Consider the following 24245-nt stretch of genomic DNA (forward strand, 5'->3'; position numbering starts at 1 on the left):
GCCAGCCAGCTATACATTCTGCTACTTGTCCTCTGACTCCGCATTCCCTGACCTTATTCATTAGTCTATTATGTGGTACCTTATCGAAGGCCTTTTGAAAATCTAGAAAAATTACATTTACTACATTACCCTTGTCTACTCTCTCTGTTACCACTTCAAAAATTCAATTAGGTTGGTTAAGCAAGACTTTCCCTTTTGAAATCCATGCTGACTATTTCTTACTATATTTTTGGTTTCTAGATGTTCTTCCATTTTCTCCTTTAGTGTGGATTCCATTATTTTTCCTACCACTGATGTTAAGCTGACTGGTCTATAGTTCCCTGGACATGTACTATCTCCCTTCTTAAATATAGGTATTACGTTAGCTATCCGCCAGTCCACTGGTACTATACCTCTTTCTAACGAATTACTAAATATGTGTAGTAATGCCTCTGCTATCACTTCCCTAGATTTAAAAAAAATGCACAGATGTAATCCATCCGGACATGGGGTTTTATCCTCTTTTGAGTTTCATTAGTTTAGTTAATATATGTCCTAGTTTTATTTTAAACGCACTTATCTCATTACTAATCTCATTATCCAATGTCATCTCCACCTGTTCTAACTCCCTGGTAAATACTAAAGCAATCATTTAATATCTCTGCCATCTCTCCATCGTTGTTTGTGGTATTATCCTGTCTATCCCTCAGTGGCCCTGTTCCCATCCCGACCTTCCTTTTTTTATTGATGTGCCTGTAAAATATTTTACTATTTTGTTTTATGTTCCTTGATAATTTAATTTCATAGTTCCTCTTTGCCTTCCTAATTGTTTTTTTGACTTCTCTCCTAAACTCTTCATATTCTCTTGTCATGCTCTCCCTTGCTGCCCATGTACTTAATGTATGCCTCTTCCCTTACTCTCAGTTGCTCCCTTATGGCTTTATTTAGCCACGGTGTCTCATTAGTGTTTAGCTTGTTTTTGTTTTTTTAGCGGAATATATTTTTCCTGGACTCTGTTGAACACCGTTTTAAATGTTTCCCATTGCTGTTCTACATCATTGTTTGCCAATATTGTTGCCCATTTCCCCCCCCCCCCAAGTTCTATTCTCAGCCCCTCAAAATCAGCTTTTCTCCAATCTATTAACCTGGATTTCATCATACTTATATCCTTCTCAATTATTAGAACATAAGAAATAGGAGCAGGAGTAGGCCATTTGGCCCCTCGAGCCTGCTCCGCCATTTAATGAGATCATAGCTGATCTGACCTTGGAATCAGCTCCATTTCCCTGCCTGCTCCCAATAACCCATCACTCCCTTGTCGTTCAAAAATTTGTCTATCTCCATCTTAAATATATTCAGTGACCCAGCCTCCACAGCTCTCTGGGGCAGAGAATTCCACAGATTTATGACCCTCTGAGAGAAGAAATTCCTCATCTCAGTTTTAAATGGGCGACCCCTTATTCTGAAACTATGCCCCCTAGTTCTAGATTCCCCCATGAGGGGAAACATCTTCTCTGCATCTAGCTTGTCGAGCCCCCTCAGTATCTTATGTTTCAATAAGATCACCTCTCATTCTTCTAAAATCCAATGAGTATGGGCCCAAACTGCTCAACCTTTCTTCATAAGTCAACCCCTTCATCTCAGGAATCAACCTCGTGAACCTTCTCTGAACTGCCTCCAATGCAAGTATATCCCTCCTTAAATAAGGAGACCAAGGCCTAGAAATTCAGTTTGGGCCCGCCAGCTGGTTTGCGCCCAAAAGTTAGCGCTGAGCGTGGAGCCAGTTGCGCCCGTCAGATATTCGTTTTTTGCGCCCCAAGTCGGAACCGGGCGCTATTCCAGGTTGTGCCCGCCCCCGCTTGGGGCGCTGAAACTGAATTTCAGCGCTGTAGGCGCCGCTGCGCCACCCGATGCGGTGCGGCAGGCTGCGGTACTGCAGGCCTCCTCCTTCTCTTAAGGTGGAGGTGCCTGCAACGGGGAGATCGCCGCTGGATTGTGCTGGCAAATGAGCCCGGCACCACGGAGAAGTGCCAGGCTCGCGGAAAGCAGCCAGCAATGCCGCGGGGGGGGTGGTGGAGGAGGCCGGGGAAGGAGGTGCGGGCAGGCGGCCGCCGAAAAAGCGGCCGACCGCACCTCCACCTTTATGCGCCCCACTAAGGCTGCAGTAAGGCCCTGGTCTCCGGATGTAAGTAGCGGCTGCCACGGAGGAGGCGGCGGCAACTGAATATGGGATTCGGGCCGGCATCGGGGCGGAACCGGGGCACTGCGCACACCGATGACGTCATCGGTGCCGGCGCAGCGCTACCGGCTACCGCCGCCATTACCGCAGCGCTGAATATCAGCGCAAACTCCTCTATTGGCGCAAAAGCCCTCTTTGGGCGAAAACTGTGCGCAAAGCCAACCGAATTTCTAGGCCCAAAACTATATGCAGCACTGCAGGTGTGGTCTCACCAATACCCTGTACAGTTGTAGCAGGACTTCCCTGCTTTTATACTCCAGCCCCCTTGCAATAAAGGCCAACATTCCATTTGCCTTCTTGATTACTTGCTGTACCTGCATGCTAACTTTTTGTGTTTCATGCACAAGGGCCCCCAGGTCCCTCTGTACTGCAGCATTTTGTAATCTCTCTCCATTTAAATAATTATTTGCTTTTTTATTTTTCTTACCAAAGTGGACAACCTCACCCTTTCTCACATTATACTCAATCTGCCAAATGTTTGCCCACTCAGCCTGTCTATGTCCCTTTGCAGATTCTTTGTGCCCTCTTCACAACTTGCTTTCCAACCTATCTATGTATCAGCAGCAAATTTGGCTACATTACACTCAGTCTCTTCATCCAAGTCGTTAATATGGATTGTAAATAGTTGAGGCCCCAGCACTGATCCCTGTGGCACCCCACTAGTTACCGTTTGCCAATCAGAAAATGACCCATTTATCCTGACTCTCTGTTTTCTGTTAGTTAGCCAATCCTCTGTCCATGCTAATATATTACCACCAACCCCGTGAGCTTTTATTTTGTGCAGTAACCTTCCTGTAGTGTATGTACCTTTAAGAGCCCCTGTATACTGTAATACCGATAGTGACCACTCGGGTATACAGGTAGACTATCCTTTATCCGAAAACCTCGGGACCAGCCGTGTTTCGGTTTTCGGAAAATTTCGGATTTCGGAAGGTATTTTATAAGACTGGGAAATTTGTTGGGGGTGGGTCGGCGGGAGTCAGCGGGGGGGTCGGCGGGAGTCGGGGTCGGCAGGGGGGTCGGCGGGGGTGGGGTCGGCGGGAGTCGGGGTCCGCGGGGGGTCGTCGGCGGGGGTCGGGGTCATGCGCACGACTTACGCTGACCCTCTGCTCAGCGTAAGTCGTGCGCCACTCTGGTCATGTCGTGCGCACGACTTATGCTGAACGAAAAAACCTTCGGTTTTTAGAGGGTTTCGGTTTTCGGAAGTTCGGATAAAAGGTAGTCTACCTGTATAAGCCTGTATAGCGTCTTGTATCTTTTAGTTCACCTCCAGCCTTTGTTCAGTAAACACCTGTTAAACCAACTCCTGCATTCCGTGTCTCCATTAACACATGGATTCAACAGAGGCGACGAATTGGAAACGGACTTACCTGCAATTCGGCAGCACCTCAAGGAGATCGATTCCTCAGGTGAAAGTCGAAGAAAAAAAAAAGAAAAAAAACTGTGGTTTCACCAGCTAGCCGGGCTGGTGGCAGGTACTGCACTAATCCTTCCTGGGAGGCGGGCTGGGGCTCTGCAGCGGGGCCGAGCAGCGAGTCGGAAGCTGGAGGCAAACAGAGACGGAGGGTGGAGCACTCGGGAGACGGCCGGCGCGGCAAAGCAAGTCGGCGTTCAGACCAAGCAGAGGGAGGGAAAAGTCCCGGAGAGTCCGGCGAGAACGAGTCTCCAACTATTAAAAATATCTGTATAAATAAAAACCGCGGAGAACAGCGTTGTCAGCAGCGGCAGCGGCGGGAAAGCGCAGGAGGCGCCATTTTTACTTGGCAGGGAAGAAAGGAAAGCGCGGGAGGCACCATTTTTGATTTTCAGGATGCCTAAGACTGGCAATATTACTGCTTTCGATAGTGATATAGAGGAGTGGACCACATATGTGGAAAGAGTGGAGGTATATTGCACAGCGAATGAAGTAGAGGATGATAAAAAGGCATCGGTACTTCTAAATCTGATGGGCGCAAGGACATACGGGCTGTTACGAAACTTGATCACTCCAGCCAAATCGATGGACAAGAATTTTAAGGAGATTGTTGATACCCTACAGGAGCATTTAAACCCAACACCGCTGCTGATAGCGGAACGATTCAAATTCTTCAGGAGGAATCAGCACAAGAATTAAAGTAACGCTGATTACCTCACTGATTTAAGAAAGTTGTCAAAGCACTGCCAATTCGGGGCAGGACTGGCAGATTCTCTACGAGACAAATTCGTCTGCACTCTCCTAAGCGAAGGAACACAGAAAAGGATACTTTCTGAGAAAGATTTGACACTGGACAAGGCTTTCAGTGTGGCTGTATCATACGAAGCAGCAGCAAGAGGAGCTGCAGAGATACAGCAAAAGCCACAGGACTTCGGCACCCATGAAATGACACGGGGTTTCGAGAGATGTTATCGCTGCGGCAGATCCACCCATGACAAGAGGGACTGCTGGTTCAAGGACAAAGCATGCAGGCAATGCGGAAAGATGGGACACATTGTACGTGTATGCCGATCTGGAAACAAAAAATCCACTGACAGAAAAAAAATCAATAAGGAAAAGTACAGAAAGGTACAAATGATGATGGACAGTAGCTCCGAAGACCAGAAGAGCGATAGCGACTCCGGAAACAAGAGACTAAGCTGTCTCAAATTACATAATGTAATTGCCAATGAGGATTACCAGACCATTTGGGTTACCCTCACGATAGCGGGTTCCCCAGTTAAAATGGAGCTAGATACAGGATCAGCTCTGACCGTCATAAGTCGACGGGATTACGAGCAGCTATTTCCGCATATACCTTTGAAAGACACATCCATTATCTTGAAGACATATACGGGGCAGAAAGTATACCCCAGAGGGAAAATAAAGGTGCCTGTTGTATACAACGGCAAGGAAATACAGAAGTTGTATTTATACGTTCTGCAAGATGGTGGTCCACCGTTGTTGGGACGTGAATGGATCAGGAAGCTACGTTTAGACTGGCTCTCCATTCAGGCACTGACGGTGACCAGTACGAAAAAAAATGATGATGACGTCATACCTGAACGATTAAAAGACATCTTGGCTAACGCGAAAGAAGTGTTTCAACAGGAACTAGGAATCTTGAAAGGCGTCACCACCTCAATAAAAGTGGAAGATGCGGCAATTCCCAAGTTTTTTAAGGCAAGGCCAGTGCCATACGCAATTCGTCCAGCAGTCGAGGCAGAGCTGGAGAATTTGGAAAAAGCAGGCGTGTTATCCAAGGTAGATTGGAGCGAGTGGGCAACACCCATCGTCCCGGTCATGAAGAAAACGTTGAATAATGATAAATCTGAAGAACAGAGAAAAATTCGCATCTGTGGGGACTTCAAGGTGAATGTACAGTATCCCCGAGGATAGACGATATTTTCGCCTCACTATCCGGAGGGAAACGTTTCACCAAAATTGACTTGGCACAGGCATATCTACAGATGGAGGTTGAGGAGGCCTCTAAAAAGTATCTCACGATAAACACACACAAAGGCCTGTACCAGTACAATCGACTGGTTTTCGGAGTAGCATCAGCTCCAGCTATCTGGCAAAGAGCTATGGAGCAAGTCCTGCAAGGGATTCCGGAGACTCAATGCTACCTAGACAACATCCTTGTAACAGGAGAAAACGACAATGAGCGCCTTGCCAATTTGGATCAGGTGCTCACTAGACTGAGAGAACGGGGCCTACGAGCAAATCGCCCCAAGTGCGAATTTTTCCAGAAACAAATATCATATTGTGGCCATATAATTAACGAAGACGGGTTGCATAAGTCACCTGAAAAAATTGAAGCAGTCATAAAAGCCCCAGCACCTGAAAATGTCTTACAATTAAGGTCGTTCCTGGGATTGATAAATTACTATCATAAATTTTTACCGAACTTGTCAACTGTTCTGCACCCTCTTAACGCACTGCTACAAACGGGAGTAATTTGGAAATGGAGCGAAGACTGTAAACGTGCCTTCCATAAATGCAAAGGCTTGATCACGTCCAAGGAAGTGTTGGCTCATTACAACCCATCACTGCCAATCAGACTGGCGTGCGATGCATCCCCTTACGGCATAGGAGCGGTATTATCGCATAGATTCCCTGATGGCTCGGAGCGGCCGATAGCTTTTGCACCACGCTCATTGAACTCAGCTGAGCATAACTATGCCCAGATCGACAGGGAAGCACTCAGCCTGGTGTGGGGAGTGAAGAAATTCAACCATTACCTACACGGACAAAAATTTACCTTGTTGACTGACCATCAACCCCTCGTCTCCATATTCAACCCTAAAAAGGGCGTTCCCATTATGACAGCGCAAAGGCTACAGAGGTGGTCCCTTTTCCTAGGGGCACACCAATATGACATAGAATACAAAGGATCAAAACAGCATGGGAATGCTGACGGTTTATCGCGCCTACCGTTGCCAACGGTAGAAGAGACACCTACAGTGGACCCAGTGGAGATGTTCCACTCAACCATAGTGGAATGTCTACCAGTAACAAATTCTACCATTGAAAACGAAACGAGAAATGACCCGACTCTCTCACGAGTCTACGATTTAACGGTGAAGGGATGGCCAGCACATGGCGAACCACTGTTGCCAGCATTCTCGCAAAGAAGAGAACAGCTGTCAGTGTGCCGAGGAACCTTGATGTGTGGATCCAGAGTGGTGATTCCACCCAAACTCCAGGATAAAGTGCAAAAGGAACTTCACGAGGGGCATCTGGGTGGAGTGAAAATGAAGAACCTAGCCAGAGCGTTTGTGTGGTGGCCAGGTATCGATGGAGACATCGAAGAAATGACCAAGAGCTGTCTAGGATGCCAGAAGGTCCAAAACGCCCTACCACAAGCCCCTCTACATCCATGGGAGTGGCCCTCATCTCCATGGCAAAGGGTACATATCGACTTTGCTGGTCCATTTATGGACTCGATGTTCTTAATCGCAGTTGATGCACACTCCAAGTGGCCGGAGGTAATAAAGATGTCCTCCACCACCACGGAAAAAACCATCACAGTATTAAGGAGCATATTTGCCAGGAATGGGCTGCCTGAACAGATCTGTTCTGATAATGGACCGCAATTTGTGTCCGAAGAATTCAGGAAGTTCTTAAAAAACAATGGGGTTAAGCACTACACGTCCGCCCCATACCATCCCGCCACCAATGGATTAGCTGAAAGGTTTGTCCAGACCTTCAAGAAGGCCATAAAGGCCATGGGTAATGAAGACATAAATCTACAACATAAGGTAGATAACTTCTTGTTTGCGTACAGGAATGCAACACATGTGGTTACAAACCAAACTCCCGCCATGATGTTTTTCAATAGAAGACTAAGATGCTGGCTGGATTTGATCAAGCCAAACATCAAGAGGGACGTAGAGAACCGGCAATTTCAAGGCATGAATGAAAGGCCAACTAGAACCTTCCAGATAGGTCAACAAGTTTTGGCCCGGGACTACCGTACCGAGAAATGGCAGCCTGGAACTATTTGCACACGACTAGGACCGCTGATGTATACCATGGACATTGGAGAAAGCATAATAAGGCGCCATGCTGACCAGATCATAGAGTCATCCGAAAAGGGACAACCTACACAACTCTATACGCCTAATGATGAAGCAGAGATACCCATAGTATCTCCCTCCGATCCGGTGATACTGGAACCAGATGAACCTGACACTGGCATTCAAGCCGAATCGACCTTGCCAAAAGAACCTACTACACCACCGAAAACTACTGCACCACTGAGGCGTTATCCGGACCGAGTCAGGAAGCCTCCAGAGAGACTGACTTATAATTGATTAACTGTAGCAAATGTTATGTACTAATTAGCTAAAAGGGGAGGAATTGTAGTGTATGTACCTTTAAGAGCCCCTGTATACTGTAATACCGATAGTGACCACTCGGGTATATAAGCCTGTATAGCATCTTGTATCTTTTAGTTCACCTCCAGCCTTTGTTCAGTAAAGACCTGTTAAACCAACTCCTGCATTCCGTGTCTCCATTAACACACGGATACAACACTTCCTTAATAATGGTTTCCAGTATTTTCCCAATGACAGATGTTAGGCTCACTGGTCTATAGTTGCCTGCTTTCTGTCTCCCTCCCTTCTTAAATAGAGGCGTTACATTTGCGATTTTCCAATCCGCTGGGATCTCTCCAGAATCCAGGGAATTTTGGTAGATTGCAACCAATGCATCCATTATCTCTGCAGCCACTTCTTTTAAGACCCTAGGATGCAGATCATCAGGTCCAGGGTACTTGTCCACCTTTAGTCTCATTATTTTACCGAGTACTTTTTCTTTAGTGATAGCGATTGTTTTAAGTTATCCCCCTCCCAATAGCCCCTTGATTATGTATTACTGGGATGGTTTTAGTGTCTTCTACCATGAAGACTGATACAAAATATTTTTTCAAAATCTGTCATTTCTCTGTTCCCTATTATTAATTCCCCAGTCTCATCCTCTAAGGGACCAATGTTTACTTTAGCTACTCTCTTCCTTTTTATATACCTGTAGAAGCTCTTACCATCTGTTTTATATTTCTTGCTAGTTTACTCTCATAATCCATCTTCTCTCTCTTTATTATTTTTTTAGTCGTCCTTTGCTGTTTTTTAAAAAATTTCCCAATCCTCTGGCCTTCCACTAATCTTAGCAACATTGTATTCCTTTGTTTTCAATTTGATACCATCCTTTACTTCCTTAGTTAGCCACGGATGGTTCTCCCTTCTCTTAAAGTCTTAAAGAGTTATGAAATACCTCCTTAAATGTCTGCCATTGCTTATCAACCATCTTACATTTTAATCTATTTTCCCAGTCCACTTTAGCCAACTCTGCCTTCATACCTTTGTAATTGCCTTTATTTAAGATCAGGACACTGGTTTGAGACCCAACTTTCTCACCCTCCAATTGAATTTGAAATTCAACCATGCTATGATCACTCTTTCCTAGAGGATCCTTTACTATGAGATCATTTATTAATCCTGTCTCATTACACAGTACCAGATCTAAGATAGCCTGCTCGCTGGTTGGTTCCACAATGTATTGTTCTAAAAAACCATCCCGGATACACTCTATGAACTCTTCCTCGAGGCTACCTTGGCCAATTTGATTTGTCCAATCAATATGAAGATTAAAATCGCCCATGATTATTGCTGTACCTTTCTTACAAGCCTCCATTATTTCTTGATTTATTCTCTGTCCAACAGTGTTAGCTACTTTTAGGGGGCCTATAGACTACACCCACCAGTGACTTCTTTCCCTTATTTCTTATCTCCACCCAAACTGATTCTACATCTTGCTCTTCTGAGCCAATATAATTTCTCACTACTGCACTGATCTCATCCTTTACAGAGCTACCCCACTTCTTTTTCCTTTCTGTCTATCCTTCTGAAATATCAAATACCCCTGAATATTCAGTTCCCAGCCTTGGTCACCTTGCAACCACGTCTCTGTAATGGCTATCAGATCATACCCATTTATATCTATTTGTGCCGTCAACTCATCTATCTTGTTACGAATGCTGCGTGCATTCAGATAAAGAGCTTTTAATTTTGTCTTTTTACTATTTTTCCTTGCTTTGACCCCACTTTCTGATGCACTCTTATTTTTATACATTCTGTCCCGTCCTGTCACACTCTGGTTACCATTACCCCTATCGCTACCCTGCTCTATTGCCTTCTCCTTTCTCTTTGACTTTTTAAATTCCCGCTCACCTGAGCCCGCCCCCCCATTATTTAGTTTAAAGCCCTCTCTACAGCCCTAGGTATTCAATTTGCCAGGACACCATCATCTTAAAGCATATATTATGGTCACTATTGCCTAGACGTTCCCCTACTTTTACTTCTATTATCTGCTCTGCTTCATTCCCCATTACTAGATCCAATAGCGAATCCTCCCTTGTTGGGCTTTTTACATATTGGGTTAGAAAGGAGTCCTGTACACATTGTAGGAACTCCATTTCCTTATCCCCTTTACCTACCTCTTCTGTCCAATTAATATCTGGGAAGTTGAAATCCCCATGATTATTATTCTATGTTTTTTACTCATTTCCCTAATTTGTTTGCATATTTCTTCCTCCACCTCCCTTCCACTATTAGGCGGTCTGTAGACAACCCCTATTAGTGTAATTGATCTTTCATTATCTTTTATCTGTATCCACATGGATTCTATTTCTGTTTTGCTGATAGCTGCGTCATTTTTTTCTACTGCTATTTTTATCCCTAATAAGTAGTTACTCCACCTCCCCTTTTTCCCTCTCTATCTTTTCTGAATACATTCTACCCTGCAATGTTTAATTCCCAGTCCTGATTTTTCTGTAGCCATGTCTCAGTAATCCCTACTATGGCTGGTTCCTCGCAACGCATGAGTGCCTCTAGCTCCCCTGTTTTATTACGGACACTGTGTGCATTGCTGTACAGACAGCTTAACTCCCATGAAAAGGAACCCTTCTTTCCCACATCAGCCCTTTAGCCACGTGTTAATTCTCCTGATCTGACTGCTTCTATGCTAAATTGCACGTGGCTTGGGCAATAATCCAGAGATTATTACCCTCGAGATCCTGCTTTTTAATTTAGCTCCTATCTCCTGATACTCCTTCAGCAGGACCTCCTCCCTGTTCCTACCTATGTCATTTGTTCCAACATGGGCCACAACAACTGGATTTACCCCCTTTCCAACCGCCTCGTGATATCCCTTACCCTGGCACCGGGTAGGCAACATACCCTTCGGGATTCTCGTTGATCATGACTGCTGCCAGGATACTGGGCATTGACCTGCACGATGCGCTACCTATGGTCAGACACCAGCTGCACGTTGAGGGAGTGGAATCCTTTTCGGTTCAGGTACATTGCAGAGTTGATATGGCGCATATGCAAAGCAATGTGCGTGCAGTCAATGGCAACCTGCACCATGGGGAAACCTGCAATCCTTGAAAACCATCTTGTTCGCTCTCCCTTCTTCTTTCTGGCAAGAGGGAATGAAATGAAGTTATCCCTCTTTGATTAGAGAACCTCAGTGACCTCCCTTATGCAACAGTGAACGGCAAACTGCGAGATGTTGCCAACATCTCCAGTTCCAGTCTGGAAGGAGCCAGACACATAAAAGTTCATAGCCACGGACACCTTCACAGCCACTGGCAATGCGGTCTTTGCCGTGCTTGGGAGGATGTAGTTGTGGCTGCAGCAGTTGGCAGATTTCAGTGATGACTTCCTTAGTGAAGCACTGATGTCTCAAACATTGGTTATCACTGAGGTTGAGGTAGGAGAATTGCTCCCTCAACACCCGGGGTGGATATGGCCTCCTGCTGAGAGTCCCTCTCCCCCTCCTCCTCCTCACTCTTGTAGCAACTTGTCCTGCTCTGCATGGCCTCTGCTCATTTTCACAGTCATGCTCGATTCCAAGAGGAAGGCCTACTAGTGCGCCCATGTCTGGGAGCAACTGGTTTGTGCAGAATCCTTGAAGTCGTCAAAAAGTACTTCAGCACCTGCCAAACCTGTAGACTTTTGAAACTTGAAACAATTATGGAAAGCACTAAAAACATGTAGCAACAGCCAGAAGAAATAAACCAGTGACTAATCTGTAAGTAGTCGACGATCCCTTTAAACAGTGCTGGTGGGGGGGACCTTCATGCTGCTTAACACATGTTCAGCTGTGCGAGGTTAAGAGAGGGCGTCAGCTGGAGCGTGGAGCTCCAAGATGGCAGTGCTGGTGTCAAATCAGCGTTGCACGCTGATTGACGTCATGATCTGCCTACTCTGCATACTTCCAGCGGACATTAAGTGTGTGCGTGCTAACCCCTTGACCAATATGACGTCCATTGCGCTTTGTGTCAGAAGTCTGCGCGCGCCCCGCGGACGCCATTTTGGAACCCTAAGGGACTAGTAGCGTCCAAAAAACAGACGTTACCGAACCTAATTTCACCATTATTTCTGGCAAGGGCTAAACAGGATTGTTTCAGTTTGGCTAGTGGGGAGCTGGATAAAGTGCTGGCTCGTCTATGACTTCATGTGGGACAGCATAGAAACAGTCATGGAGTTGAAGATGCTGGTAGAGAGGTCAAGTTTGGTGTTATTGGCATACATATCAACACTGATCCCAAGCTTCATATAATGCCCTTAAGAGGTTGCACGTAGATGAAAAATAGAAAGAGACCAATATTGGAACATCTGGGCACGCTCGAGGTTATCATGAAGCAATGGGAGGAGGGCGAGGCAGAGAGCGGAGCGGCACAATAATTGCAAAGTGATGTCACAGCGCTAGGAGGGGCGGCGGGGGGGTAAGTTACAGGTAAATATTTAATTTAATCTACCTATAAGATCAAGTAAGCTGATTAAAAACTAAAAAATATAAGCTTAGTTGATGAAATAAATAAACTTTAATTAATTAAATAAATAAAACAAGGTTATATAGGGATGGCAGTGTACCTCAACTGCAGCATGTGAGTTTGTGGAGAGCATCGTGATCCCAAACAACCACATCTGCAGTAAATGTCTGCATCTCGAGGAACTTCGGCTCAGAGTTGTTGAGCTGGAATCCGAGGGGCAGACATTGAGGGGCATCAGGGAGAGGAAGAGTTACCTGGACACTTCTTTCTAGGAGGTAGTCACACCGCTTAGGTTAGGTAGTGGTACAGGTCTGGTTAGTGGTCAGGGACAGGAGGGTGTGACTGCGAGTCAGGCAGGGAAGGGGACCCCAGGTGCAGTGCTGGAGGAGTCTTGGCTTTTGCCCTTATCCAACAGGTACGAGATTCTTGCTGCTTGTGTGAATGAGGGCAAAGTCTGTAGGGTGAATGAGCAAACTGACCATGGCACTGTGGTACAGGAGGTCATTCAAGCGGGGGGAGTGAACATTAATTTGGTAGTGATAGGGGACAGTATAGTCAGGGGGGATAGATACTGTTTTCTACAGCCCCGACCGGGAGTTCCGAAGATTGTGTTGCCTACTCGCGGCTGGAGAAGAATTTGGAGTGGGAGGGGGAGGATCCAGTTGTCGTGGTTCATGTAGGAACCAACGACATATGTAGAACTAGGAATAAGGTTCTGCTGAGGGAGTTTGAGGAGCTAGGGTCTAAATTAAGCAGAACCTCAAAGGTAATAATCTCTGGATTACTACCTGAGCCACGCACAAATTAGCATAGGATCAAACAGATCAGAGAATTGAATGCATGGCACAAAGAGTGGTGTGGGAGACAGGGCTTTCGATTCATGGGGCACTAGCAACAGTACTGGGAAAGAGGGAGTTGTTCTGTTGGGACGGGCTCTACTTAAACTGGGCTGGGACCAGTGTCCTGGTGAATTGAATAACTAGGGCTGTAGTTAAGATTCTAAACTACAAAGGGGGATGGGGGGAGGTTTAGGTGAGGGGAAATTTATAAATCTAAAGGGAAAAGTCAAGGGCATAGAACAGTGTAGTGATTTGGGTAAAGGTAAGCAGAGTGTGACAGGAAGGGACAAAGAGTTTAACGGTAATAGTGCATCAGTGAATAAGGTCAAATCAGGGAGAATGGCAAAAAGTTAAAATTAAAGGCACTGTATCTGAATGCACGAAGCATTCGTAACAAGATAAACACATTTTAATGGCACAAATAGAGATAAATGGGTTTGATCTAATAGCCATTACAGAGTTGTGGTTGCATGGTGACTGAGGTTGTGAACTAAATATTCCAGGGTACTTGACATTTCAAAAAGACAGACAAAATGGAAAGGGTCAGGGGGCGTAGCCCTGATAATAATGGATGACATAAGGACAGTAGCGAGGAAGGATCTTGGCTTGGAAGAAGTAGAATCAGTATGGGTGGTGATAAGAGATAACAAGGGACAGAAAACACTGGTAGTAGTAGTTAATAGGTCCACTAACAGTAGCTATACTGTTGGACAGAGTATTAATCAAGAAATAAGAGGAGCTTGTAACAAAGGTAATGCATTGATCGTGGGGGACTTAAATCTTCATTATAGACTGAACAAATCAAATTGGCAAAAGTGGTTTGGAGGAGTTCATGGAATGTATTTGAGGCAGTTTTCTAGAATAATATGCCCTGGCAAATGGAGCAAATATTTAAAGAAATTTTCCATAATTCTCAACATAAGAACATAAAAAATAGGAGCAGGAGTAGGCCATTTGGCCCCTCGAGCCTGCTCCGCCATTCAATAAGATCATGGCTGATCTTCTACCTTAACTCCACTTTCCTGAACTATCCCCTTATCCCTCAATTCCCTTAATATTCTATTGGTCTCTGTCTTGAATATACTCAATGACTAAGCATCCACAGCCCTCTGGGGTAGAGAATTCCAAAGATTCACCACCCTCTAAGTGAAGAAATTTCTCCTCATCTCAGTCCTAAATTGCCGACCCCTTATCCTGAGACTGTAACCCCCTGATTCTAGACTCCCCAGCTAGGGGAAACATCCTCCCTGCATCTACCCTGTCAAGCCCTGTAAGAATTGCGCATGTTTCAATGAGATCACCTCTCAAACTCTAGAGAATATAGGCCTAGTCTACTCAATCTGTCCTCAGAGGACAATCCCCCCATCCCAGGAACCAGTCTGGTGAACCTTCGTTGCACTCCCTCTATGGCACGTATATCCTTCCTTAGGTGAGGAGACCAAAACTGGACACAATACTCCAGGTGTGGTTTCATCAGGGCCCTATATAATTGCAGTAAGATGTCTTTACTCCTATAGGAGCAGGAGTAGGTCATTTGGCCCCTCGAGTATGCTCCACCAATCAATAAGATCATGGCTGATCTGATCTTGGCCTCAACTCCACTTCCCTGCCCGATCCTCATAACCATTAACTCTCTTACCATTCAAAAATCTGTCTATCTCCATCTTAAATATATTCAATGACCCAGTCTCCACAGCGCTCTGGGGAAGAGAATTCCAAAGATTCACGACCCTCTGAGAGAAGAAATTCCTCCTCATTTCCGTTTTAAAAGGGTGCCCCCTTATTCTGAAATGATGTCCTCTAGTTATAGATTCCCCCACGAGGGGAAACATCCTCTCTGCATCTACCCTGTCAAGCCCCTTCAGAATCTTATATGTTTCAATAAGATCCCCTCTCATTCTTCTAAACTCCAATGAGTATAGGCCCAACCTGCTCAACCTTTCTTCATAACGCAACCCCATCATCTCTGGAATCAACCTTGTGAACCTTCTCTGAACTGCCTCCAATGCAAGTTTATCCTTCTTTAAATAAGGAGACCAAAACTGTACACAGTACTCCAGGTGTGGTCTCACCAATGCCCTGTACAGTTTAACAAGACTTCTCTACTTTTATACTCCATTCCCTTTGCAATAAAGGCCAACATTCCATTTGCCTTCCTAACTACTTGCTGTACCTGCATGCTAACATTTTGTGATTCATGTACAAGGACCCCCGGATCCCTCTGTACCTCAGCATTTTGTAATCTCTCCCCATTTAAATAATAATTTGCTTTTTTTATTTTTCCTACCAAAGCGGATAACCTTACATTTTCCCACATTATACTCCATCTGCCAGATTTTTGCCCATTCACTTAGCCTATCTATATCCCTTTGGAGATTCTTTGCATCCTCCACACAATTTGCTTTCCCACCTATCTTTGTATCATCAGCAAATTTGGCTACAGTACACTCAGGCCTAGAAATTCACTAGCCTTAGCGCCGCTTTTGAGGCGCTAGAGGGACTAGCGCCAGAGTTATGGCCATTTGAAAAATTGAGTGGGGCCCTAAAGCGGCGTTGCACCGGTAGCGCTGCGCCGGCACCGATGACGTCATCGGTGTGCGCAGCGTCCTGGTTGCCGTGGTAACCCGCCCGAACTCCGAAATTGAGTTGCGGCCGCCTCGCCCGTGGCAGCCGCAAGCAACGTTCTGTAAAAGGTGCCTTGCTGAAGTTAGCGCCGGCGCATTAAGGTCGCGCGGCGGCCGGCCGCTTCCCCGGCGGCCGCCTGCCCGCACCTCCCTCCCCGGACTCCTCCAAGACCCCCCCGCGGCACAGATGCGTGTGGGCCGCGAGCCCGGCACTTCTCCGAGGTGCCGGGCTCATTTTTATTCAGCCGTCAACGGCCAGCGGTCGGAAGGAGGAGGCCTGCACTTCCCCAGCCTGCCGCACCGCATCGGGCGCCGCAGCGCCGGAACAGCGCCGCAATGGGGCAGGTAGCGCCCATTGGGAGGCGCTGAAACCCTCCAGTAGCGCCGGCAGCCGTTTGGGCGCGGCGCTACTGAATTTTTGGCGCGCACAGGGGGACTTAGCGTCGGCACTAACTTCCGGCGCTAAAGCCCTGGCTGCGCCAAAACCCAATTTCTAGGCCTCAGTCCCTTCATTCAAGTCATTAATATAGATTGTAAATAGTTGAGGCCCCAGCACTGATCCCTGTGGCACCCCACTAGTCACAGTTTGCCAACCTGAAAATGACCCATTTATCCCGACCCTCCGTTTTCTGTTAGTTAGCTAATCCTTTATCCGTGCTAATATATTACCCCTAACCCCGTGAGCTCTTATCTTGTGCAGTAACCTTTTATGTGGCACCTTAGCAATTGCCTTCTGGAAATCCAAAGACATGACATCTACTGGTTCCCCTTTATCCACCCTGCTCGTTACATCCTCAAAGAACTCCAGCAAATTTGTCAAACATGATTTCCCTTTCATAAAACCATGCTGACTCTGCTTGACTATATTATGATTTTCTTAATGATGGACTCCAGCATTTTCCCAATGACAGATGTTTGGCTAACTGGTCTATAGTTGCCTGCTTTCTGTCTCCCTCCTTTCTTAAATAGGGGTGTTACATTTGCGGTTTTCCAGTTCGCTGGGACCTCTCCAGAATCCAGGGAATTTTGGTAGATTACAACCAATGCATCCATTATCTCTGCAGCCACCTCTTTTAAGACCCTAGGATGCAGGCCATCGGGTCCAGGGGACTTGTCCACTTTTAGTTCCATTAGTTTGCCTAGTACTTTTTCTCTAGTGAGTGATTGTTTTAAGCTCCCACCCCACCCCAATAGCCCCTTTATTATCAACTAGCTAGAGTATCCGGCGTTGCCGAGGGAACTGAAGAACCCTCTGACATGTTTATAAAACTGTTTATAAAACTGTTGGGATTGAAGAACTCTTCCTAAGCACCCAGGAGGTGGCTGTTTAACTTAGTTTTTTGTTAATGGGGATTGACAGTAGCCAAAAATTCAAGTTTTTACAGTTTTCATTCTATATCACTTTGGAGATAGCAAGCAGAATTATAATTTTGCAATGTTATCATTGACATTAATGTGTCATCGTGATCATATAATGATTGTGCATTATTGTAAAAAGCAATAAAATTGTTGAAATTTTTAATGAGAGGACCACATTCCGCTTAAAAAAACTCAAACAATGATTATGATTTAAAAATGCAATTTTCCATAGCCAACCCAGGAGGAAATTGCATGGCTTTGTTTTTTTAAGAGTTTCCGAGATTAGGCATTTTTATTGAGAAAAAAATCCTTCGCCAAATGCGCCAACTATTTGCATAATACAGCGCTGATGGACAGGTATTGATGGCGGAGTATATTTTCTTTCTCTACGCCCTTCCGATCGTTAATTGGCAGCGCGTAAAATATAGTGGTGTTGACGGAATTTTAATCTGAATAAAAAAAACAAATTGGCCTAGTCTCTTTCGTTTTTTCCAAGAGTTTCCCAGAATCGGTATTTTTATTGTGAAAAAATTTCTTCACCAAATGCGCCAACTATTTGCATAATACAACGCTGATGGACAGGTATTGATGGCGGAGTATATTTTCTTTCTCTACGCCCTTCCCATCGTTACTTGGCAGCGCGTAAAATATAGTGGCTTTGACGGAATTTTAATCTAAATAAAAATACCAAATTCAGTATAATCTGTATAAATTTTTTTTTTGATTTTGCAAGCGTGTATCATTGCATTATTGAGGTGGATTAATGTAGCGCATTAACATGATAACAGCATTTTCTTTAAGTTTCAGTTTGTGTGTTGGAAGGCAGGGGTGCTATATTTTGTTCGGGTTTTACACTTACCTGTTTTCCTTCCCTAATGATGGCATTATTGGAGAGCCCGTTGATATACAACATTTTCTGTTTTTCCTGAGGGTGTTAAAAGAAACAGATTCCTTGATGCACCAACTCTTGAACATGCCACGTACAACTGGCCATGTGAAAAACAGGGCGTGAGTAAGTTGATGGAAGGTTCAACTCAGTCAGAGACTTGCCAACCAATGCCAAAGTCTTCTCTGCCAAAAGGATCAATACCTGATTGTACATTGCATCAGTGAAGTTCAACTCCATTGCGGGGTTGGCTCTCCTGAGTTGGTGTAAGATGTCTTCTGTCAGGCTGTCTTTGTGATCCTCCCACAACTGCATCGGGTTGGAAGGGCTGCAGAGGGCAATTATAATGGCAAAAAGATTTCGTAGCCTATTGGGGGAGTAAGACAGAGCAGCTTCTGTCATCGTTGCATGCCAATGAATGTCATCCTCAATGAGTCCTCTCCTGCGGCAAGCTTGTTGAAAGGAGGCACAGAGATGGCCATTGAAATTCTTGAGGTCATTAAATGATGTTGGGCCAGCAACCTCATGGAGGAGTAGCCGAAGGTGAAAGCACTCTGTGTTGTTTGGGTGGACTGTGTAGACTCTGCCAAGTGCATCAGATGAGTACACCCCTGTATGACCAGGAACTTCCTTCTGACCTGGTCCAGGGCGCCGAGCCCGCCATGTCTTGTTTGGCTGCCAGGTGTAGCACTTGGGCACCTGATGATACAAAAGTGTCTTGGCAAAGTCATTCGTTTGGCACAACTCAAAGAATGCTGTCAGTTTTGTCTTTGGAGGTTCCTCGGCACGTTGCCCGGCATTTCCTGGTCGGAAGAAAACCCTTTGTTCATTTTGCAAGTGCACATCCAATTTAGTTACAGTGGGGAAACGCTTGTTGATGTCAAAACCAAAAATTCACCAGGCTGCCTCATTGCTGCAGATGTAACGGCCCATCAGATGTGTGGCGATCTCATCATTTTGATTTTGCTGTCCAACCCGTTGAAGATCAAAGACAGCTTGGTCACTGCCCTTATGTATGTACTTACACACATATTTGATAGACTTAACTGAGTGGCAGTACTCCACATTGATGTGACATTTGAAGAGCCTGGATAGGAGTGGACAATAAGGAACAATCCAACGGTTGTCAACTTCCAATGGCTGTCCTTGCTGTCTTGTCTGATTTGACTGACCAGGTTGACCTGACTCACCAGAATGCTGATTTCGCATTCTTATTTCAGTGCTGAAGCCTCCACTCTCTTTGCCCCTTCTCCTGTACAAAGGATAGCCATCATCCCCATGCTGAGTTTGTTCGCGGAGTGGCTTTGGGTACCCTTTTGTACATTCATTGTTTTTCATGCAGGGAGAAGAAGGGTTGTGTCGCCCACAAGGACCATGAATCATAATTTTTACAACAACATCAAAGAGGATTGGATCCTTGTCCTTATCGGGTAGCTCTGCAGAGATGAAGGAATCAACTTGATTGGGGTGAATCTTTGCCTGAAGCCAGAGTAAAAGATGAACATGAGGAAGTTCTCTCTTCTGCCACTCAATGCTGTACGGGGTGCACCAAAAATTTTGCCTACAGTCAGGAGTTTTACCAGTTTTTTAACTTTGAGGTTGAAGACCCGTGCTATGAGGTCATGCCTTTCAGTACCAGCTTTGGGTGGGAACTCCTGCCATTGGGGATTGCAAGTCATGGTGATAGTCAGGTCTGCCATAGTTTCTGACATAGGTCATGGCATCCTGTGTGTGCTCATGCATGTACCTAGGACCTCCAACAAAGGTGGATGGTAGGATGACCATTTGACTAATGTCCTCAAGTGTTGCCATCATTGGCCACAGCATCTCGCAAGTGTATATAGTCTGTGACTCTCAACTGATTTTGGTTATTCCGGAACCAATTAAGCCGCTCTCCTTCCATTTTTGCATACATGTCAGTGAGGAATTGGTGGAGAAGTCCTCCACACTGAAGCAAGTGGTTTGAACCAGTTTGTCGTTCCATCAGCCTATATGTTTAGAATTCCATGGCAGATACCATCTTTTGTCTTTGGGCTGTAGGTGGCACACCAGTTTTGGGGTCAACATGTGGGATCTTGTTATAGGCATCATATCCATCTTCCCCATGGCAAAACAAAAGCGGGTATTGCATAGGATCATATGACCTGTGAAGCTCAGAAATTCTTTTGCGTGGACCACCTCTCATATGCAAGACAATGTCCTGTTGTTCAAATTCTTGGCCCACAATGACAATGGCTACTTCATTGATGGTAGGAACATTGAAGCGTCGCTCATGTTCACCTGCAGGAGTCTTGTCAGCTTTGATGACAACTTTGAGGTCTTCATTTGTTGTTTTTTCGATGGCTGTTTTTAAACTCTTTATATATGGATTTTGCTGACAAAGCATCTCCTGTAACCCAAGCAAAGTTTGAAGCTTGATTTGGTGTTGTTGTGCTGGGTGAACAGCAGCTTCCCTGCGGCGATTGGCTTGCTCCTCGTCATCACCCAAGAAGTAGATTTGGAGAAACTGAAGTCTTTCGTTTGGTAGAGGAAGTAGGGAGCCAGCTGTATGGTACACCTGTCCATGAACTTTAAAAGTTGGGCAAAATCCTGATTCATGCACTCTGTTTGCACCAGAAGAGGTCATTGCGAAACAGTTGTTGTCCTTCTTGATATGAGTAATTGTCTTGAAGCTGGAGTTCTGCCCAACAAAAGTGAGTGTAGGGGTTCAGGTGGAGCTGGTAGTGGTGGAAGTTTCACTTTTCCTCCATTGCAGCATATCCCATCAATTTCCCTTTCCCACTTCAGAGCGCCACAGTAAGGGCAAATGATGGTCATCCTGCCAATGATGACTGTGGGGTCTGCTTCATAATTGATGGTGGGTTCATAGGAGAAGGCTGCTCTGTGCCAATGATTCCAAATGTCAACTCTGGCAATGGCCATGCGTATAGTGTCGGCCTGACGACGTGCCTGAGTCTGGTCAGGAGTCTCTTGAGGCTCTGGCTTGGGTATGTCTCACCTGGCAGGAGTCTCTGAGGCTCTGGCAGTTGCCATTTTGGCTGTGTTGGCAGCTTTACGTCCCTCAGATTGTTGAGGAGTCTCAGCTGATCTAGCAGCAGCATTTCTGTCCTGGTTAGCCTGAAGGCGAGCCTGTCTCTGCTCATCAGTTTCAGCAGCTCGCCGAGCCTTATCTCGGCGTGCATCAGAAGTGCTGCGTCCAAGTCTGCAACGTTTTTTTGAGCCCATGTTGTTAAGAAAAAAGTACAAAAATTTATACAGGAAACTTTGTGCTATCCGGCACCCACGGCACCGAGCTGCTGCTGTTCCCTCAAAACTGCCGTACACTCTAGAGTTATCTGACAACAATCACTGTTGCTTAGCAACAGCTTCTAAACATTCGGGTGTGGCTGCAAGCCTCTGTAGCTAAAGCTGTTGCTATAGCTACAGACCTTGCAAAGCTTGACTGTTCAAATAAAGCAAACAAATAGAATAAAAAACGGCTCCTGATTTTTGCTGGTGGCTCCAGATTGCCGGATAGTTCACCTCCGGATAGCACTGTACACAAATGAGTTTGTCTGTCTGTGTGTATGCGCGCGGTGAAATGAGCAGATTTTGTCTGTTTTTTGTACACTGTCCGAACAATTTTTGTCTGACCAAAAAATAAACACGCCTATGACACTCCCCTAATCATAAGCTTTCTTTTGTTTAACATATATGTAGGTACGCTCTATAACTTTTGAGTTTACCGCACGCATACGACAGACAAACTCATTTATTATTGGGATGCTTTTAATGTCTTCTACCGTGAAGATCGATACAAAATATTTGTTCAAAGTCTCCGCCATTTCCCGGTTTTTCATTATTAATTCCCCAGACTCATCCTCTCGTGGACCAACATTTACTTTAGCTACTCTCTTCCTTTTTATATACCTGTAGAAGTTCTAACTGTCTGTTTTTATATTTCTTGCTAGCTTACTCTCATAAGCTATCTTCTCTATCATTTTTTTAGTCGTCCTTTGCTGGTTTAAAAAATTTCCCAATCCTCTGGCCTTCTACTATTGTTCACAACATTGTATGCCTTTGTTTTCAATTTGATACCATCCTTTACTTCCTTAGTCAGCCATGGATGGATCATCCTTCTCTTAGAGTCCTTCTTTCTCACTGGAATATATCTTTGCTGAGAGTTATGAAATATCTCCTTAAATGTTTGCCACTGCTTTTCTACAGTATTACCCTGTAATATATTTTCCCAGTCCTCTTTAACCAAGTCTGCCTTCATACCTTTGTAATTACCTTTATTTAAGTTCAGGAGACTACTTTTGAGACCTAGCTTTCTCACCCTCAAACTGAATTTGAAATTCTACCATGCTATGATCACTCTTCCCAAGAGGATCCTTCACTTCGAGATCATTAATTAATCCAGCCTCGTTACACATTACCAGATCTAAAATGGTCTGCTCCCGGGTTGGTTCCACAACGTATTGTTCCAAGAAACCATCCCGCATACACTCTAAAAACTCTTCCTTAAGTCTACCTTTGCCAATTTGCTTTGTCCAATCAATATGAAGATTAAAATCTCCCATGATTATAGCCGTACCTTGCGTACAAGCCTCTATTCTACGTCTTGATCTTCTAAGCCAATATCATTTCTCACTACTGCACTGATCTCATCCCTTATTAACAGAGCTACACCACCTCCTTTTCCTTTCTGCCTATCCTTACGAAATGGCAAATACCCCTGAATATTCAGTTCCCAGCCTTGGTCACTTTGCAACCACGTCTCTGTAATGGCTATCAGATCATACCCATTTATTCAGAAAAAGAGCGCGTATGACAAGAATACATCTGAGAATCAGGCTAAATTCTCCTTGCATCCTCCTCACAAATTACATTCCCACCTAGCTTTGTATCATCACCAAACTTGGATATATTACATTTGGTCCCCTCATCCAAATCATTGATTAAGATTGTGAATAGCTGAGGCCCAAGCACTGATCCTTGCGGTACCCCACTAGTTACAGCCTGCCAACCCAAAAATGACCCGTTTATTCATACTCTGTTTTCTGTCCGTTAACCAATCCTCAATCCATGCTAGTATATTACCCCCAATCCCATGAGCCCTAATTTTGTTTAATAACCTCTTGTGTGGCACCTTATCGAATGCCTTCTGAAAATCCAAATACACCACATCCACTGGTTCCCCCTTATCTATTCTTTTAGTTACAACCTCAAAAAACTCCCAATAGATTTGTCAAACACGATTTCCCTTTCATAAATCCACGTTGACTCTGCCTAATCATAATATGAATTTCTAAGTACCGTGATACCACTTCCTTAATAATGGATTCCAGCATTTGCTCAACGACTGATGTCAGGCTAACTGACCTGTAGTACCTGTTTTCTTTCTCCCTCCTTTTTTTGAATAGCAGTGTTACATTTACTACCTTCCAATCCACTGGGACTGTTCCAGAATCTAGGGAATTTTTACACAAATTATTTTCTAAGTGCCCTGTTACCACGTCCTCAATAATAGATTCTAGCATTTTCCTTACTACTGATGTCAGGCTAACTGATCTGTAGTTCCCCATTTTCTCTCCCTCCTTTCTTAAATAGTGCGGTTACATTTGCTACCTTCCAATCTGCGGGAACTGTTCTAGAATCAACAAATGCACGTTCCATTGAGAAATAAAAACTCCAAGGGAAAAATGATCCATCTGTGGCTAACTGAAGAAATTAAGGATAGTATTAGATTAAAAGAAGAGGCTTATAATGTTGCCAAGAAGAGAAGTGAGCCTGAGAATTGGGAGAGTTTTAGAAACCAGCAAAAGATGACCAAAAAAACTGATGAAGAGGGAGCAAATAGAATGAAAGTAAACTAAAGAAAAAAGGCTTACATTTATATAATGCCTTTTACGACCACCGGACGTCCCAAAGCGTTTTACAGCCAATGAAGTTCTTTTCTGGAGTGTAGTCACTGTTGTAATGTGGGAAATGTAGCAGCCAATTTGCACACAGCAAGCTCCCACAAACAGCAATGTGATAATG

The 24245-nt window shown here is 44.9% G+C and overlaps 1 protein-coding gene across 2 annotated transcripts in view; it reads right to left on the minus strand.

Annotated features, from left to right (window-relative positions):
• Positions 1 to 24245, minus strand: part of LOC147122702 (ADP/ATP translocase 4-like) — a 194913-nt gene that overhangs the window by 153466 nt on the left and 17202 nt on the right. The gene's annotated exons all lie outside the window — the stretch shown is intronic.

This window comes from Somniosus microcephalus, chromosome 2 (assembly GCF_052327205.1).
Source record: "Somniosus microcephalus isolate GS21.2 chromosome 2, FLI_Smic_1.0, whole genome shotgun sequence".
Lineage (NCBI taxonomy): Eukaryota > Metazoa > Chordata > Chondrichthyes > Squaliformes > Somniosidae > Somniosus > Somniosus microcephalus.